A 21346-nucleotide genomic window follows, 5' to 3' on the forward strand; every position below is an offset into this window, starting at 1 on the left:
GTCACTGGGGCTGCGCTCTGATTGACTCTGACCGTCCTTCACCTCCATAAACTTGCTGCTGGAAGGTGCTCCCTCTTTAAAGATGCTTCTCTCGGATGGAGGCAGGTATTGGGGATTGCGTGTCTGTGAATCAGAGATGAAATTATTATGATAGAATCTTTCACTAGACTACTCCGGCAAGCTGACATTAAATTGCGAGGCAGTCTATGGCTGGTAAGCTGCAAACCACCTGCATCATAACACCTTTACACTCTACTGAAATAGTTTTGCAAGTATTTATATACAGTGAAAGGAATGTCAATGCCAAACTACCCAGACTGATTGATTAAATGATGCAGTGGGTAGTCTGGTGTGTGTGTGTGTGTGTGTGTGTAATATAAATAAAGGATCGGTAAACAATAAACTCTGACATTCCTGGTACTAAAGGACTGTCATGCTTCGACTGCACACAAAATGTAGTCCTTTGTTATCAATCATGTATGTTTGCAAAAATGCTTGAAAAACTATTTCAGTAATAAAGTGTTATTTATGGTGTGGTGTGGTGTGGTGTGGTGTGTGTGCGTCCATGCATGCCTGGCACGTCAGTGGAACAATGAATGGGCTGAGAGGGGTGTGCACTGTCAGAGGCAGCAGTACACCAGTGAAATGAGGAGCACTATCTCCCTACCAGCACATTTCCACTGAGTGAGAGAGAGAGAGAGAGAGAGAGAGAGAGAGAATAAGGGAAGGAGAAATAAGGAGAAAGGTGTGTATCCTTTTGTCCCTCGGTTTTGCAATAATCTGTAATTTTCTTTTGATTTCTGCATGTGTTCTGAGGTCTACATGTACCCTCCTCTCTCTTTCTACCTCTCATTTTCATTCTCACTCTGTCCATTTCTCTCTACCTCTCACTCTTTGGGATGAAACGCTTAGCTGTATTTAATGCTGTGAGCTATTGAGGTTCTAGACCAAATTGTCTTATCTCCTCAAACAGACCCACATATATGTAATATCCAGGTAGCGCCATAGAACGAGGCAGGTGAAAAGGTAAGCTTACTGTGTGTGCATGTGAGAGGTTTAGTCATTTGAAAACAATACCAACGGTGGTTAAAATGTGATCCAAATTCAAGCTCTTAAGGTACATTATCCCTGCCTATATGTATGGGGGTAGAATATCACTAAGTTTGCATTGTGTGGCACATTTGTTCTATATCTTCCGAACTCGATCCTTTGTTAATCTGTGCTGAGATACTCATTGTGCCAGCAGGCATTAGGCTATGCATTTGAATGCATGGGTTGTGTAAAACTAGACCCATCCATTAGATAACAAGTGCTTGTAAAATCCTTGGTCAGTGAATCACTATAGGGTCAACACAGCAGCAGGGAGTGTGCTTAGCCAGTGAAGGGCAAAGAGGATATGTTCAGTATGGTAAACCTGAAATGAGCAAGATGGTGGGGAAGCATGATGTAAGGAACTGATTCAGGCTCAGATGAGATGAGATGTGCTTGGCTGAGCTGTGACAATGCCAGGGAGAGTGAGGCAGCACTGGCACCTGTTTCAGGATTAGGAGAGGGTAGAGACAGTGGATATGGCTGAGTGTGGTAAAGCTGATGGCCAGTGATTGTGTACTGTATAGGACACGTCTTTGGAATCGGTGTGTTATTCAGTGTGACGTTGTGTGATTATTCTATTCTTGTCATCTCATGTTCACCTGTATCTTTCTTGGCTTCATCTATTTTGTGTGTACGTATGACAGTGGAGGCTCATCAGAGGAGGAAGGGGAGGACCATCTGCCTTAGTGAAGTTCATTAAAATAGTGAAACACTAAAAAATGTATCCTTTTTGATAAAACTATGCTAGATATGTTCAGATCACCAAATAATTGATTAAAACACATTGTTTTGCAATGAAGGTCTACAGTAGCCTCAACAGCACTCTGTATGGTAGCACCATGTTGTAGGCAGAGGACAGATAGTTTCCGTCATCCTCTGAGTACATAGGTAGTTTCCGTCCTCTGGGTACAGACTTCAATACAAAACCTAGGAGGCTCATGTTTCTCCCCCCCCTTTCATAGACTTACACAGTAATAATGACAATTTCCGGAGGATGTCCTCCAACCTATCAGAGCACTTGCAGCATTAACTGACATGTTGTCCACCCAAACAAAGGATCAGAGAATGAATATAGTACTGAAAGCATACGCTACAGCTAGCTAGCGCATTAAATGTGGTGAGTAGTCCACTGAAAGAGAAAGACAATAGTTGAACAGTTTAGGAAAAAAATATGTATTAAAAAATGAAAGAGGAGAGAGAGAGCGAGAGAGAGATTTTGTTGTATTTTTACTTTTGCTTACTTAGCTAGGGAATGCAGCTAGCTAGTTTAGCCTACTCAAACACCCAGCTCAAACAGAGAGGGATGCTATGTTAGTGTAGTATCTTTGGATGCTTCTTAGATTGATGACACCGGACATGTAAGTACGTTTTAGTATTTAATTGTAACTTAGAATAACATTACCGGAATGTACCAGGCTTAAAATACCTGAGGCTTTTCCGAGCATGGTTATATGGCAGACATTTAACAGGCTACGGAGAGCGGAAAGCAAACCCTGTTTTGAGTCAATACTGCCATCTTGGTAAACATAATACTTAACATAAATATACCAGGTCACTACTGTAGATTCCCCCTTTAAGGCTAATATGCTGCTGCTACTCTCTGTTTATCATATATGCATAGTCACTTTAACTATACATTCATGTACATACTATCTCAATTGGGCCGACCAACCAGCGCTCCCGCACATTGGCTAACCGGGCTATCTGCATTGTGTCCCGCCACCCACCACCCACCCTCTTTTACGCTACTGCTACTCTCTGTTCATCATATATGCATAGTCACGTTAACCATATCTACATGTACATACTACCTCAATCAGCCTGACTAACCGGTGTCTGTATGTAGCCTCGCTACTTTTATAGCCTCGCTACTCTATATAGCCTGTCTTTTTACTGTTGTTTAATTTCTTTACTTACCTATTGTTCACCTAATACCTTTTTTGCACTATTGGTTAGAGCCTGTAAGTAAGCATTTCACTGTAAGGTCTACAGCTGTTGTATTCGGCGCATGTGACAAATAAACTTGGATTTGATTTAATAACCCAACTTAATTCCTTTCTGAGCTAAGCTGCCAACTAAACATTTATGATTTTTTCATAATCACGCCATTTTTTTCTCTTTTTTCGGGACATCTACGAAGATAATCTCCCTTAGGATCTGAAATAGTCTGGCGGACATCTCTCTCTAATAGAGCGTCTCAAAGCAGTGTAGCTGGTGCCACCAGCACTTCACCACCTGATGGTGAAACAAAGTCCTTTTGTGGAGACTTTACAGGTGGTCGTCGCGGACTGGTGGTCTCAGGAATTTGAGCCTTGTTGGTCTCAGGTAGTTTGTCCAACTGCAACTCTGGCGAACATTCCAATGTCCTGTCCTGCTTGTTTAAGCATTGATCCAAGTCCACGGATCAAACTGGAATTCGAGCTCAGATCTGATCCATGTGTCTCCTCAGTCTGTCCAATTCCAATGATCACAGTATATGACACTGATCATGAGCAATCCTCAATTGTAGCTGGAATCCATTTGAGACTAAATCCATAGTTTATTGTGTAGACATCATCTCCAGGTGAGAAAGTTCTGAGTTTGGCTCTGTTGTCATGATTCTGTTTTTGATTCCATTGCTTTTGTTGTATTTTCACTATCAGGTCTGTCTTGATGAGATCCAAGGTTGACTTTAACCTCCTTGATATCAGCATTTCTGCAGGTGACAACCCAGTTGTAGCTTGAGTAGTGATCCTGTAGCTAAACAAGAATATTGACACTTTTGTTTCAATGCCGTCCCCTTGAATCTTCCTCATCCCCTCATCCCCCCCCCATTCTCATGGATGTAATGGCGCGGTAGGGGGTGACGTCCTGTTACTCTAACAATCTGCACACAGGCTAACCTCATTTAACATATCCTGGTCCATCTTTGGCCACCAGATGTATGACCTCGCTAGGCCTTTCATTCTCGACTAGAGGTCGACCGATTATGATTTTTCAACGCCGATACCGATACCGATTAATCAGCCGATTATTGTTATGATTTTTTAAAAATATGTATATATCACACACACACACACACACACACACAGCTCTGAAGTGACAACGATACTGAAGAGTCTGCTTAGGAGACAAATACTCTCAACTGTTTGAATAATGAAAATAGAGTTTAAGTTACCAGTGATGAATGCTGAAAACAAAAACTGTAATTTCTATATGCAGGAAATCCTATTTTAATAATGGGCATGGTAAGAATTGACTACCAAAGTGCGAGTCATAATTCCCATGACACCTAGCAAAATCTGAAAAGCGGTTCCTTCATTTATTCCATAGGATATTTTTAGATTAACTTAAAATAAGGTCTGTGTTTGGTTTAGGCTTACACCACCTTGCCAATTTTATAACTGTGTAGATATCCATAGGATATAACTCTGATCAATATAAGCGAAGATAAAAAATTTTGTAGAGTAGATTTATGAAAATATGTTGACAAACATTACCTGACAAACGTCAGCCCAGTTCAATTTATTTCCTCCAACCACCCTCTCCCTAGTAAGCTGGGGCCAGTATCTTCCACTACTAAGAGAGGCAGACTTTAATTTTTCCCTTGTTAATCCACTTGAACATCAGCAACTCCAATCACAGTGATTTCCTCCCCTGTGTACGTTTTGAGTTTAATGGGGGTGTCTCTCAGTTTAGGCACTTAACCTTTTTTCCACTTCTCATTTAATTGGGACCTGTTCATCAATGTGATGCTACATCATGTGTCTATGTCTGTGTTTGGTTTAGGCTTACTCCACCTTGCCAATTTTATAACTGTGTAGATATCCATAGGATATAACTCTGATCAATATAAGCGAAGATAATTTTTTTTGTAGAGTGGATTTATGAAAATATGTTGACAAACGTTACCTAGTGAGATTTACACAGGTATCACAACGCCGAGGCGGTTTAAGCACAAAACACAGACCTTATTTGAAGTAGATCAAGACATTCTCTATGGAAGACATGAACGGTAAAATAACGAAGGAACCCCTTTCAAGTTCAGCCGCAAGTTATTACAGGAATTATGACGTGTCGACTATTTCTCTCTAAACCATATACCTTTGACTATTACGAGCCTGCTGCTGCCTACCACCGCTCAGTCAGACTGCTCTATCAAATATCAAATCATAGACTTAACTATAATATAATAAACCTTAGGTCATTAATATGGTCAAATCCGGAAACTATCATCTCGAAAACATTATTCTTTCAGTGACATACGGAACTGTTCCGTATTTTATCTAATGGGTGGCATCCATAAGTCTAAATATTCCTGTTACATCGCACAACCTACAATGTTATTTAATAGTTCTGTAAAATTCTGGCAAATTAGTTCGCAACGAGCCAGATTCTGTATACCCTGATTCTGCGTGCAACGAACGCAAGAGAACTGACACAATTTCACCTGGTTAATATTGCCTGCTAACCTGGATTTATTTTATCTAAATATGCAGGTTTAAAAATATATACTTCTGTGTATTGATTTTAAGAAAGGCATTGATGTTTATGGTTAGGTACAGTCGTGCAACGATTGTGCTTTTTTTTGCAAATGCGCTTTTGTTAAATCATCCCCGTTTGGCGAAGTCTGCTGTCTTTGTTAGGAAGAAAAAGTCTTCACAGTTCGCAACAAGCCAGGCGGCCCAAACTGCTGCATATACCCTGACTCTGTTTGCAAGAGAAGTGACACATTTTCCCTAGTTAAAAGAAATTCATGTTAGCAGGCAATATTAACTAAATATGCAGGTTTAAAAATATATACTTGTGTATTGATTTTAAGAAAGACATTGATGTTTATGGTTAGGTACACGTCGGAGCAAAGACAGTCCTTTTTCGCGAATGCGCACCACATCGATTATATGCAAAGCAGGACAGGCTAGATAAACTAGTAATATTATCAACCATGTGTAGTTCACTAGTGTTTATGATTGATTGATTGATTGTTTTTTTTATAACATACGTTTAATGCTAGCTAGCAACTTACCTTGGCAACGTAAAGCAGGTGGTGAGAGCGTTGGGCTAGTTAACGTAAGGTTGCATCCCCAAGCTGACAAGGTAAAAATCTGTCGTTCTGCCCCTGAACAAGGCAGTTAACCCACCGTTCCTAGGCCGTCAATGAAAATAAGAATGTGTTCTTTAACTGACTTGCCTAGTTAAATAAAGGTTAAAAAATATATATATAATAATTGGCAAATCGGTGGCCAAAAATACCGATTAACGATTGTTATAAAAACTTGAAATCGGCCCTAATTAATCGGCCATTCCGATTAATCGGTCGACCTCTATTCTCGACGTACCTGAATGCGACTGGTGAAATAACTTCAGTAGTATACCCCGCCCTTGTGTTGGGATAACTACTCTTGAACCCCACAGAATGTACCCATCTCGAACACTCAAGGCCAAGCAGCGAGTGTAGTAAGCCATCCTTCAAGGATAAATTCATGCACTTGTGATAGCGTCACATCCTTTGTCTGATTTGTGCTGTGTTCACCGGTGCATCATCCAACATATCGATCATCAAGACTTGGTCATTTTCTCCTTCCTGAGCGATGATTTCTGGAACGGGCAGCCTACTCAGTGCATCAGCATTCCTATGGTATCTACCTGGCTTGTAGATTATTCTGTACTCGTAGGCCCTGAGTCACACAGACCAATGTTGAACTCTTGGAGAGACCGTTTGTGGTACTGGCTTTTGTTCATGGAACAGAGAGATCAGAGGCTTATGGTCGGTCACAATAGTGAATGTTTTCCAGTATAAACACTTGTGGAATCTATGTATTCTGAATATGACAGCCAGTCCTTCCTTTCCAGCTGGTAGTACTTTTTTCTGCTGGCGACAATGTTCTTGACATGAACCCGATTGGTTTCTCTGCCCATACTCCATCCGGTGTGATAGAACCGCCCCCACACCATACGATTACACGATAAGATGAGGTCTCTGTCTGCTAAGTAGTGCACCAGCACTTCTGCTGATTGCAGTAACTCCTTTGACAAAACAGCTCCTTTTTGCAAAAGCTCCTTCCTGTCTTTCTGACTATTTCCAGGCCACATCCTTCCTTAACAGTTGATGCAGTGGAGCTAAGAGAGTAGAGAGGTTACGGAGGAAGCGATTGTACTAGTTCAGCTCTGTAATGCTTGTCAGAGCTGGAGCTTCCACAGCAGCCCTCACTTTAGCTTTGACAGTGTGTAACCACTTGGCATCCACTTTGTGACCCAGGTGAACTGTTGCCCTCCGGTCAGTGGCGGTTTTAGCTTGTATGGCTCCCTGGGCGAACCCCTTCGTCAGCCCCCCCCCAAACAAAAAACCGTTCATTTTTATTCAGACATTTGGAACAACACAAATAAATAATTAGAACATTTAAAACTATATAAATATACAAATATATACAAAAAATAAGTCTCATAAATATTAAAAAGAAGTAACAAAGATAAATAGAAACAAATTTGTGTTGATTTGGCACTCGAGCACCAATACATTACCCATCCCCCAACACTGTCAACCAAGAGTCAAGACTAAACCAATTCACCTTGGTGGTGTGCAGACTGGTTTTATATTATTCTTAACGATTTCGCACAAACCAGAATAAAATACAGCAATATTGTCTGTGAAACTATATGTTCACAGTATTATAAATGCATTATGGTTTATTTGGTAGTATTTCGTAGTGTGACTGATTTAACTAATTGCATTAGTACTGTACAAAGTAACGGTGCGCTATTTGATAGATTCCCCCGCACCCCCTACCTCGGGCTTCCAGTGGGGAGACCTGACGCCAACCTAACCCCGCCCCCCTCCCCATCTCATACTTCTGAGTGGGAGACCTTCCCAGGTAGTAGCATGCCTTGCTCACAAACTAGAATCAGGGCGCCCACTCCGACAAGGTTAATTGACCCACAGTCCCACACGGTGACATGATATCATTGACGTGACGTGCAAATCAGCAATAGAAAACCAATCGCGCAAATGTCACAATTCAGATTTTTTTTTGTGGAGGCGCCCCGTGCCGCCCCTGGCCCATGTCGCCTATACCTATACCCATGTCGCCTATACCTATACCCATGTCGCCTATACCTAAATCTGCCACTGCCTCCGGTTAACGTTGAAAGAAAATCCTCCACTTTGGGTATGGGGTACTGCTCCAGTAACGAAACTCTATTTACAGTCATCTTGTAGTCACCGCATAATCTGATTGAACCATCTGGTTTGAGTATGGGAACAACTGGTGCTGCCCAATCAGAGAACTTGGCAGGAATAATTATATCCTCAGCTAAGTCTGTCAATTTCCACATCCACTTTAGGCTTCATGTCATATGGAACTGATCTTGGCCTATAGAATCTGGGAGTAGCAACTGCTGCAGTGTCAATGTCTCTGTGGAGATGTGTGATTTCAGCCCAGTTCAATTTATTTCCTCCAACCACCCTCTGCCTAGTAAGCTGGGGCCAGTATCTTCCACTACTAAGAGAGGCAGACTTTAATTTTTCCCTTGATATTCCACTTGAACATCAGCAACTCCAATCACAGTGATTTCCTCCCCTGTGTACGTTTTGAGTTTAATGGGGGTGTCTCTCAGTTTAGGCACTTAACCTTTTTTCCACTTCTCATTTAATTGGGACCTGTTCATCAATGTGATGCTACATCATGTGTCTATTTCAAACAGTACCTTAAATCCATTTATTCCCATTTCCACAATGAAAGGCTTTAACTTTTTCATACTGTATTCGCCTCCAGACACTGTACACTGAGAACGCTTGCTCTGCGTCTGACACCCACTTTCACTTTCTGTTAGTTGATTTGAGCCGTAATTAGAGCATCGCGAGGTATTCGATTTTCTTCTGTCTGTTTTCTTTTCTGTAGCCCGTTGCTTTTTTTTATTGCGGTCCTCCCTCCCAATGTGTCCTATTATTTCACATGCGTAACACTTTTCATGTTTTCATTTACAGTCAAACGCTGCGTGTTTGCCTTTGCAACGATAACAATCTCTATTGGCTGCTACCCCGAGGCATTCCCTTCTTTGAAACTCAGCGCGCTCAGAGCTGCTCTCTTTTACTGTATGGCACGCAGTCGCGCCCCTTCCCAGCAAATCCAGTGCATTTATATTCGTGGACTCCATGTCCTGGGCCAGTTTGAGTGCATTCTCAAACGTGAGATTGCTCTGATAACACGCGTATTTGTATCATGTCATCATTAATCCCACACACCAGCTGATCGTGTAGCATTTGCGATTATGTATTCCCATAGTTACGGTCCAGTGCTAGTTTTCTCAACTCAGCCATATATTTCCGCATCGATTCGGTAGGTTTTCTCATGCCTGAATCAAACTTGAATCGTTGCACTATTTCACTGGGTTTGGGGTTGAAGTGATCTTTTAATAGATCGACCATATTTATAAATTACTTGTCTCCTGTTGTATCTGGGCTCAACAGGTTTCTCATCAAACTGTATGTTTGTGCACCGGCAACGTTTATGAGTATGGATTTGTGTATAGCGGCATCAGTTATTTTATTAGCGGCAAAGAAATGTTTCTGATTTTTAGGATCAAATGGTGGCAGTGAGCATATTGTTGCCAAAGCCATCTTTTACGATTCTCTCTTCCTTCACAGAGTCATTAATTTGTCCTACACGTATCCAGGGAATCAATCATTCAGTTTCTTCCACCGCTCACTCGAGTCTCACATGTCCAGCGCTGCACGCCAGACACTCCGCTGAATTCGTGGCAAACAAATCCAACGCGGTCATCCATAATAGCCATCCTCGTCACCAAATATGCAGCGGTGGAAAAAGTACCCAATTGTCATACTTGAGTAAAAGTAAAGATACCTTAATTAATAGAAAATTACTCAAGTAAAAGTCACCCAGTAAAATAGTACTTGAGTAAAAGTCTAAAAGTATTTGGTATTAAATATACTTAAGTATCAAAAGTAAATGTAATTGCTGAAATATACTTAAGTATCAAATGTAAAAGTATAAATCATTTCACCATATTCTTGTTTTATAAATGTACGGATAGCCAGGGGCACGCTCCAACATTCAAACATAATTTACAAATGAAGCATGTTTAGTGAGTCCGGTGTGAATTAGACACTTTTCCTGTCATGGTAACCATTCAACATTTAACGAGTACTTTTGGGTGTTAGGGAAAATGTATGGAGTAAAAAGTACATCATTTTCTTTAGCAATGTAGTTAGGTAAAAGTAAAAGTTGTCAAAAATATAAGTAAAGTACAGATACCCAAAAAAACTACTTAAGTAGTACTGTCAAGTATTTTAACTTTAGTACTTTACACCACTGCAAATATGTATATTTTTTTTGCCTGGTCACAGACAGCTGACGTGTTGTGCGCTTAAGACCACAAGCAAAGGGAAAAGGTGAGAGGAAAAGAGCTCGTAGATGCGAGAAGGAATTATACAACAAGCAAAGTGATCATGCTGTTTGTATGTGGCTGCTAATAAAGTGAACTGTGTTTGCGTGTGATATTCATTCCGCCGATTCTGTTGAAAAATGTGTTTTAAACGGAAGCAAAAGGAACAAAATGGGGATAAACATATCTGAATGTGTCCAATATAAACTCTCGTTTGCAACTGTTGGAATAATGATTAGAACCTAGATCAGCTCGATGCAGGCAAGAGTGTATTGAATGTGTCACTGTCTGTCACATTGACTACAAAAAAAATGTTGTAGACCTGAGCACCTACATTGTAAAGTTTCATTCATAGGCTAGGTTGTAGCAACCTCATGATGAGTATTGGGAAAATTGTAGTATCATGTAGTAGCCTAAACCTATCGATGTTACGTTGAGCTGGGTGAATGGACTATAAATGACAGTCATCCAATATGTTGTAATAGAAATAAGGCCATGCTCATAAAAAATAAATATTAAACGCCATTGACCGCCACTGGTGTATGTGTTTCCTACCTCTCATCTCTGATATAATTGTCACTAGCACATATGCTAGTTAGGTGGCTAGGCTTTACTTTGCCCTCCAAGTTTCTGCCTGTTTATAGGGTATGTGTTGTCCATTTAATGGGGGGAAAACTTAATAGGGGTTTGGAACCACATGAGTGACAGTTGGAGACAGAACTGTGGGGCTTTCTGGCCACTCTAACACTGTAAGCAAATGGCACCCCATAGGAGGTTGGCTTGGGCAAAAATGATCTCAAGTGATTATGTGCCTCTGACAGGTGCTTACTGATGGAGGATGGGTGCCCAGTGTTGCTATTGGAAGGATGTGTGGTCGACTAATGAGTTTGAAAAGACCATATGATTATTACAATCGTTTTGGGATTAGGTCAGCTCACTGCACTAAAGGTATCTGCTCAGTGTCTGTGACATCATCTCTGTGTTAAATAGTTAGCAGCATGTTAATGATGTCATCAGTTAGAACAGCAGGTGGTGACATACTGTACAGCCGTTCCAGATTGAGGGAACAGTCTTCGGATCTATGAATGCATTCTCTCTTTCTGTCTCTCTCTCTCTCTCTCTCTCTGGATTTCTCTCCCTGTCTTGCTCATCACGTTCTACTCTCAGTGAGAAAGTTAATTACATATGAAGACCCTACATTTTAAGCCTGCAAAACTCGGTCACCCAGCCAAATTAGGGGTTGGTCTGTTACTGGGAGACTAATACATTACATAACACACCAGTTCACATCATAACTCACCCAGGCATTATTCATCCAAATTTCTACCGCTTTTTAACCCTATTCTGTGAGAGCTACCCTTTCTTCCCGTCTCTAAATCATTATGATGGAGGGATGAAACAAGGATAGTGAAAGGAGAGAAAAAGAGAGTTGCAGCCAGCGTGATTTTTCCTACCATTGCAGAAGTCTGTGTAAGGAGACATTCCTCTTGCTGTGTGTTTGTCCGTGCTTATGTGAGTTATGATATGTGTGTATGTGGCCTGCCATATATGTGTGTGTGTGTATATGTGTCCATGATTTTGTGTGAGGGTAATAAACACAATAAACACAAGCGTCCTATTCGGATGTGTCACCTTGGCTGTTGTTGAGTCAGTCATGTGGACTAATCGATGGGAAGTGTTTTCTCTGAGCCACAGGGTGTTCCACTGGGGCAACTCACACATGAGACACTCCAGTCTACAGACTCTTATTCTACAGGCCCTTGTTTATAATAGCACTTCTATAACACAGGGAACAAATTATTCCCTCATAGAGAGATAGGCCCTGGAATGGAGGGATAAGGAGGAGAGGAGAGGGAGAGTCCAGTCAGCCAGGCCTCAAATCAACCACATCTAGGTCATTTCCCTCAGAGAGACTGACAGACTACCACAGAACACTCAGTCCTGGTGTGGCAGAGATTGCATGTACTGTACATACAATATGATGTATGCTGTTAATATACATTGTTCCTCTTTTGGAGGACATTTATATTCAGTGTTCTGGATTACTTTTAAATCTCAGGGTCTATTAAACAACCTAGAGTCGATGTCTAATTAGCATAATACAAAAATTCCCATAGAGTTGAAGCTAGACGCATTGGATGCATCTCAATCCACTGCATGTCGCACTTCTGCATCTGAGGTGAAAGGTGACAGAGCTAGAGCGGTGTTTGTCAGACCATGACACATCCCGAAAATCGATTATCTCATAAAATCGTCTGTAGTGTCTGAACGGTATGGCTATTATGACCCCTCTAAGGAAAGTTGAGACTCTCACGAAAACGATGGTGTTCTCCGTTTTGCTCTATGACCCTTGGGACTCGTCTGAAGTAGGTACAGCCGATTTGCCATTTTATGTCTGTAGTGTCCGAACAGTTTGAGCTACACACTAATATGACCCCTCTGTGGAAAGGTGTGACTCTCACGAACACGTACATGTGGGTTTCTCTTGGACGCCCACAGGCCTCACAAGACTCGTCTGAAGGTTCTGCGGTACCAGTTGAGAAAAATGAATGGAAGTACTGTATGTACTTCCATTCATGTAATGGAGACTGTTTAGTGCCAAAAATAAGGGGTTAAATACATAGAAAAAAATAGCAAACGTTTCCTCATCTTTCTTATATCTCTCAGATATAGGACAGACACTTCAGAACAAGCTTCCTTTAGAGTTTTTGAGGGGGATTATCTGTTGTTCCATGTAGTGAATATTTTATTCAATGCATTTGTATTGGCTAAAAGCAGTAGGGACAAATCTAATTTTTCATAAAATAATTTTGGTATATAGTTTTTTATACTACAATGGGGCCAATCACTTGTCAACCTAACAAGCAATCAGATCCAAATAAATAAAGTGCAAAGGAGTAATGCTCTCCCATGGTCAGTGTCGCCACCAGCTGGACTTTGACGATCACTGCATGAACTATGAACTAATGAGCTACTCTTCTCTTATCCTCCTCAGATTGACAAAAAGAGTGTGATCATTTGTGTACAGCTGCAACCTCAACTCCAGCTTTGTCATAACTGTGAACCTCAGTAAAGACAGCCCAACCATGGATCAGAAAATCAATGAAGTGAGTCCCATCTGTAGCATCTTAGCTAGTGGTGACAAAACAGCAGTACAAGCACAAACCATCCAGGATTTGAACATACCATCCAAATCCACATTCCCGAAGAACCATTGCCCCTAGGGTATGCTGTCTGGTGTAACTGTGATTGACACCATCTCTCTGTGTTTTGTGTCTAGTGCCCCACCACCACCTCCCCCCAGAAACATATGAAGAGCAGGTCCAAATCCACCGATGAGATCCAGCACACCAAGAGGGTGAGCAGCCACCTCGCTCTGCCTTACATGACCTCTATTCACTTTTTCATCATTCTGTACTTCTTCCTGTGACTCATCTCTAGCCTAATCTCTCCATTCCAAATTTCTCCTCACAGCTTTCATCACAGAAATCCCTTCCCGGTGGGCCGGACCTGGACAAAGTCAAGGTGTGTGTGTGTGTTTGTGCGTGGGCATGTGTGCGTGCTTTGGACTCCTTATTTCCACTAATGGGATTATCAGAATTAATAGTAGCTAATACACAGTTCATTTTGTGTGTGTAAATTGCTTTTCAATGTGATGTCACAAACTGTGTTTGCACCTTTCAGGAGGGCCCAGAAGGTTCTGAGACGCCCTCGTCCTCCACAGAGGAGCTGAAGTGATGACGGCTGGGGTCCCTAAGGGAAACAAGGCCATGAACCTTCCATCTGCTCATTAAACATGAACACATACTGTACACACACATAGACTCACATACACACACACAGTCACATACCTACACACACTTATACGTTTGTTTAAATGCAAACACTGAATTGATAAACTGAGTTGGTGGAAAGTCATGTGATCAGTTAGCGAGAAACACACACGCACACACCAACAAGATCTCATGATTTTACCAATTTGACTTCAAATTCAGACGTTTATCCATGTTTCTCCAAGCTTAACATTTAGACGTTGCGCCAAACGTCAAATTTCGAAGTGTTTTTGACACCATGTGTTGACTCCTGTTCAGCATCATTCAGTTTCTCCAAACATCAAATTTAAGGTAAGGGTTAACGTTTTGGATAGGGCTAAAATATTAACGTTAGACATTAATTCTGAATGGTTAAGTTAAGGGTTAGGGTTTGGGATAGGGTTAAAACAAAAAATGTAAAATGTGTTTCTACCACTGGGAGATAACATGTGGCATAGTGCTCATGGACAGATGTCCAATTTTCAAGTCAATCTTGAGCGATCTGCCTACACACGCACACGCACACGCACACGCACACACACACACACACACACACACACACACACACACACACACACACACACACACACACACACACACACACACACACACACACACACACAATGACAACAAGAGGAATACAAGAAATGGGCACGTGATGATGCTGTATCATTGTACTGTGAGTTATCTGTACATACCAAACTGAATGTGCATTCTTCACAATAAAGCAGTGCTGTTGAGTGGACCCATCTCTACATTTTCCCTTAGAATTTGTCAAAATGCTGAGAACATGTACCGTTCAAATGTTGATGTGATTTTACAGTAGGAACTGGGACATGGACATTTCTGAGGGAGAATATGTGGTAGTCAACATCATGGTTTATGAGGAGGGAGGGAAAGTTCAAAAGGGGAAAGTGTAATTCATCAATGTGTTTGTGGTACAGAATATACACTGCTCAAAAAAATAAAGGGAACACTAAAATAACACATTCTAGATCTGAATGAATGAAATAATCTTATTAAATACATTTTTCTTTACATAGTTGAATGTGCTGACAACAAAATCACACAAAAATAATCAATGGAAATCCAATTTATCAACCCATGGAGGTCTGGATTTGGAGTCACTCAAAATTAAAGTGGAAAACCACACTATAGGCTGATCCAACTTTGATGTAATGTCCTTAAAACAAGTCAAAATGAGGCTCAGTAGTGTGTGTGGCCTCCACGTGCCTGTATGACCTCCCTACAACGCCTGGGCATGCTCCTGATGAGGTGGCGGATGGTCTCCTGAGGGATCTCCTCCCAGACCTGGACTAAAGCATCCGCCAACTCCTGGACAGTCTGTGGTGCAACGTGGCGTTGGTGGATGGAGCGAGACATGATGTCCCAGATGTGCTCAATTGGATTCAGGTGCGGGCCAGTCCATAGCATCAATGCCTTCCTCTTGCTGACACACTCCAGCCACATGAGGTCTAGCATTGTCTTGCATTAGGAGGAACCCAAGTCCAACCGCACCAGCATATGGTCTCACAAGGTGTCTGAGGATCTCATCTCGGTACCTAATGGCAGTCAGGCTACCTCTGGCGAGCACATGGAGGGCTGTGCGGCCCCCCAAAGAAATGCCACCCCACACCATGACTGACCCACCACCAAACCGGTCATGCTGGAGGATGTTGCAGGCAGCAGAACGTTCTCCACGGCATCTCCAGACTCTGTCACGTCTGTCACATGTGCTCAGTGTAAACCTGCTTTCATCTGTGAAGAGCACAGGGCGCCAGTGGCGAATATGCCAACCTTGGTGTTCTCTGGCAAATGCCAAACGTCCTGCACGGTGTTGGGCTGTAAGCACAACCTCCACCTGTGGATGTCGGGCCCTCATACCACCCTCATGGAGTCTGTTTCTGACCGTTTGAGCAGACACATGCACATTTGTGGCCTGCTGGAGGTCATTTTGCAGGGCTCTGGCAGTGCTTCTCCTGCTCCTCCTTGCACAAAGGCGGAGGTAGCGGTCCTGCTGCTGGGTTGTTGCCCTCCTTCGGCCTCCTCCACGTCTCCTGATGTACTGGCCTGTCTCCTGGTAGCGCCTCCATGCTCTGGACACTACGCTGACAGACACAGCAAACCTTCTTGCCACAGCTCGCATTGATGTGCCATCCTGGATGAGCTGCACTACCTGAGCCACTTGTGTGGGTTTTAGACTCCGTCTCATGCTACCACTAGAGTGAAAGCACCGCCAGCATTCAAAAGTGACCAAAACATCAGCCAGGAAGCATAGGAACTGAGAAGTGGTCTGTGGTCACCACCTGCAGAACCACTCCTTTATTGGGGGTGTCTTGCTAATTGCCTATAACTTCCACCTGTTGTTTATTCCATTTGCACAACAGCATGTGAAATTTATTGTCAATCAGTGTTGCTTCATAAGTGGACAGTTTGATTTCACAGAAGTGTGATTGACTTGGAGTTACATTGTGTTATTTAAGTGTTCCCTTTATTTTTTTGAGAAGTATATATATATATATATTTTTTTTTTCTCCCCATATCATGATATCCAGTTGCAATCTTGTCTCATTGCTGCATCTCCACAACGGGCTCAGGAGAGGAAAAGGTCAAGTCATGCGTCCTACGAAACATGACCTGCCAAACCACGCTTCTTAACACCTGCCCACTTAACCCAGAAGCCAGCTGCACCAATGTGTCGGAGGAAACACTGACGACCAAAGTCAGCCTGCAGGCGCTCGGCCCGCCACAAGGAGTTGCTACAGCGCGATGAGCCAAGTAAAGCACCCCGGCCAAACCCTCCCCTAACCCGGATGACGCAGGGCCTATTGTGCGCAGCCGGATGGAACACCCAGTTGTGACACAGCCTGGGATCGAACCCAGGTCTGTAGTGACGCCTCACCTGCTATTACCTGCCATGTTAATCCCTTTTCAACACCAGTTGAAGAATTACAAATACTGTATCTATTCCTGCATCTTCCCAGGTGGTCCATCCCTGAGGAGGAATGCGAACATTGCTCTCTTGTTTGTCAGGCATTATTTGTCTGGGTTCAACAGATCTGGGTGAAAATATCGCTGATACGAAAGTCCTGTGCAAAGAGCAATAATTAACTTTCGACTACTCTCTGTCTCAAGGCTTTTACCCAAGGAGACTTACGGAAAGTCCTGAGTGTTTTCTCGCTCGCTCGCTCGCTCTCACTCACTCACTCACTCACTCGCTCATTCGCTCACTCACTCACTCACTGTTTGTGTGGGACACCGTGTGCGTGGGTGTTCAGAGCATCTTCAGTAGGCCTACCTATTCCATTTCTGATTAAAGCTCAGTCTTCTCTGGTCAACAATACTGTTGTGAGAAATACATGATGGGCATTGTGCCTCCTATATTCATAATGTGGAGAAAACATGACCTTGAATTACACTGAGGACAAGCAGTACTGGAGAATACTATTCCAGTTTTCTAACCACTAGATGTCATATTTCCCCTGCTGCTTTTAAGAAGCAAATAACATGAGTTGTTAATCAAATACAAACACCTTCATCTCACTCAGTTTCTACTCTACACTCAGAGAGGCTAAATGAAATAATGACCCTTTGAACAAACACCTCAGCCTAACCATGATAGAAACTTAGATGGGTCAATTTAATAGAAACTACTATCCTGAATATGTCAGTTTATGTGTTTATGGGTTTATGTTTATGTGATATTAATGTTCTCAAATGTTGTTTTTCGTTAACAATGTGAGCCCAAATGACGTGAGCTGTTAATCAATAAGAAATGCGGTGTCCCTTTTCAAACTTTAAACTCAGTCAGTTGTTAAATAATATGTCTGGTATCAAGTTTTCCTTATATAGAGTATCTTCTTTGTGTACACTTCATCAAAGGAACAGTAAAGCTAAGGGACAAAATAAGGTAAGATTGATGTGGTGATATGATAGTATCATATTATGATAAACCCTAAAGTAAGTCTATATACTGAGGATAACGGTCATCAGATTACTGACCACGCATGTAACCCCTGCATTTTGAAGCTATCTAACCTTCATCCTACATGACATGCTTGGCACAGATTTTAAATGACGATGCACTGCATCCATTCATAAATAAGGCTACATTAACATGTCATCCAACATGAAGTTGGTGACAGTTGCTTAATGATTGATGATTCATATTTGGCTCAAGGGCTTTTTCTGTGCTTCAAGAAAACCTATATATATATATTTCTCATAGAGGTACACATACAGTTCAGGAAGAATTGTGTTAAATCATGAAAAACTGGATTCATCAATCTGACTCCATTATCATGTGAAAAAGTGCAACAGGCCCTGTGAGTCTCAGGAGGATCTAGCAAGATAGCGAATCATTGCATCACTGACTCAGTATGACTATAATGAACACGTGTCTCTCTTGCACAGTTAATTAAGCAATTATTAAGACGCTAGGTACAAATGCTGGCAATCCAATGTTCTAGCATAAATGTATTGAGTCAAGTCGATCAGGGATGTCAAGGTGGAACCCAAGAATATGCTATGTGCAGTATAAATAAGTCAACAATTTAGAATTGACAAATATTCAATTATGAACACATAGTCAGTGAAATAGTTGCTCTTTAAACAAGGAATGCATTTACTCCAATCAACTAATAGATTTATTAGTCACAAACTAGCACTCAAACAAATACAGTGTACATGAATACATGATACAAAATAAAGCGGAGTAACCGTCTAGCAGAAACAAGACTTAGGTGTTTGCACGGGTCTTTAGAATAATATCGAAGAGATAAAATCTGTGTGTCTTTACACACAGGAGGCTTGCTTACAAGTTCTCAGTTAAACCAAAGAAGACTGTCTTTTTTATCCATGGAAAAACTGAAACTCAACCCCAACCTAAATAAACATTGCTTTGCACTCTTCTAGAAAAAAATGCACATCACACCCGGATTCATTCATATTCCGAAATATCTATGTAACGACTGGACACAGGAATTATCCCACCTGATAAGCAATCAATCCATCATACAATTTTGACCAATCTCTCTGAAAAGACATCAACCAGAACACATACACACAACACACACACACAACACACATAAACACATGAAGTATTTCAGCGTTACACTCAGTTACATCTGTAGATCTATATACAGTATTAGCCTACTCTTACTTTCAGCTCTGTTGGAACAAATTACCACACTCAGATAACAGCTCGATTTTGCACATTCCAACCAGAAAGACGACACAGAACATCAGAGTGCTACCATCACTAAAACAATTACTAGGCTTTTAAGAACGCATTAGTGGCCTTCGCAGGTGTCCCCAGTCTGAAAACCCTCTAAAGCATCAGCTTAGACATGAAAAAAAGCATTCACCTACAGAGAGAACGAGACACCTTTGAAGAAAGGCGATAGACTGTTTGACAACCATTAGTACAGGATTTTTATTTTTTTTGTTCCTGCAGGAGTTTAGAGTGGGAAACTGAGGACAGTGATATTTCTGAGGACATTGATGTTATCTTCATCTGACTGACAGGCTGTCACGTCCTGGCCAGCATATAAAGTTAATTGTTTTGTAGTTTGGTCAGGGCGTGGCAGAGGGTATTTGTTTTATGTGGTTCGGGGTGGTGTGTTTGTTAAAAGGGTGTTTGGTTTAGTATTTCCGGGTTTTGGTTTATGTCTAGGTAGTTCTATGTGGAGTCTAGTGAGTGTATGTCTATGTTTGGTTAATTGGGGTTGGGACTCTCAGTTGAAGGCAGGTGTTGTCTATCTGCCTTTGATTGAGAGTCCCATATATTAGGGTGTGTTTGTGTTTGGGTTGGGTGGGTGATTGTTCTGTGTTGAGCCTATGCTAGCCAGACTGTTTGTAGTTGTTCGTTCGTTCTTTTTGTTTTGTGATTTTGTACGTTCATTTTTTTAAGTTAATAAATTCTCAAGATGAGCATACACGTACCTGCTGCGTATTGGTCCTCCTTCACCGATGACGATTTCGCATTATCGTCAGAAGACGAAGATACTTGTGACAGAATCACCCACCACTCAAGGACCAAGCAGCAGAAGAAGGAGCAGAGGGAATTCGAGTTGGACTGGCGGGAGAAATGGACCTGGGAGGAAGTTCTGGACGGGGCCGGACCTTGGCACCAGGCTGGGATTATCGACGCCCGCAGTGGGAAATTGAGGCAGCCAAGGCAGAGAGGCGGTGGTACGAGGCCAAGTACGCGCTGAAGGAGAAGCACGAGAGGCACCCCCAAGAAAATGTTTTGGGGGGGCACACGGGTAGTTTGGCTAGGCGTAAGAAGAGCAGGAAGCCAGCTACCCGTGGTTATATGGAGGAGCGTATGGGGTGGAGAGCGCTATGTTTCGCTGAGGAGCGCACTATCTCACCCATACGCACGCACAGTCCGGTGCGCGTTATTCCAGCCCCTCGCAGGTGCCGTGCTAGAGCAGGCATACAGCCTGGTAGGAGGATGCCTGCGCAGCGCATCTGGTCGCCGGTACGCCTCCGAGGACCAGGCTACCCAACTCCCGCTCTACGCACGGCTACCATCAGGCCCCTGCACAGCCCAGTCTGCCCTGTACGAGCACCCCGCTCGTACAGGGCTACTAGTTCCATCCAGCCAAGGCGGGTTGTGCAGGAGGTAAGATCTAGACCGGCTGTGCGCCTCCATAGCCCTGGGTTTCCAGCTCCTGTCTCTCGTGCGGACCCGGAAGTGCGTCCACCCAGTCCGACTCGTCCTGTTCCCGCTCCCCGCACTAAACTGCAAGTGCGTAAACCCAGCCTCGCCAGTCAACAGTCATCATCAGAGCTGCCCGCCAGTCAACAGTCATCATCAGAGCTGCCCGCCAGTCAACAGTCGTCGGAGCTGCCCGCCAGTCAACAGTCGTCGGAGCTGCCCGCCAGTCAACAGTCGTCGGAGCTGCCCGCCAGTCAACAGTCGTCGGAGCTGCCCGTCAGTCAACAGTCGTCGGAGCTGCCCGTCAGTCAACAGTCGTCGGAGCTGCCCGTCAGTCAACAGTCGTCGGAGCTGCCCGTCAGTCAACAGTCGTCGGAGCTGCCCGTCAGTCAACAGT

General features: G+C 42.7%; 1 long non-coding RNA gene across 1 annotated transcript; it reads left to right on the forward strand.

Annotated features, from left to right (window-relative positions):
- Nucleotides 1–782: 782 nt before the first annotated feature.
- LOC106604838 (uncharacterized) lies at nt 783–15254 on the forward strand. Its single transcript, XR_006769871.1, has 5 exons — nt 783–1026; nt 13469–13580; nt 13754–13831; nt 13948–13998; nt 14158–15254. It is a non-coding gene; the product is annotated as an uncharacterized lncRNA (long non-coding RNA).
- Nucleotides 15255–21346: the final 6092 nt, after the last annotated feature.

Source organism: Salmo salar, chromosome ssa05 (assembly GCF_905237065.1).
Source record: "Salmo salar chromosome ssa05, Ssal_v3.1, whole genome shotgun sequence".
Taxonomy (NCBI): domain Eukaryota; kingdom Metazoa; phylum Chordata; class Actinopteri; order Salmoniformes; family Salmonidae; genus Salmo; species Salmo salar.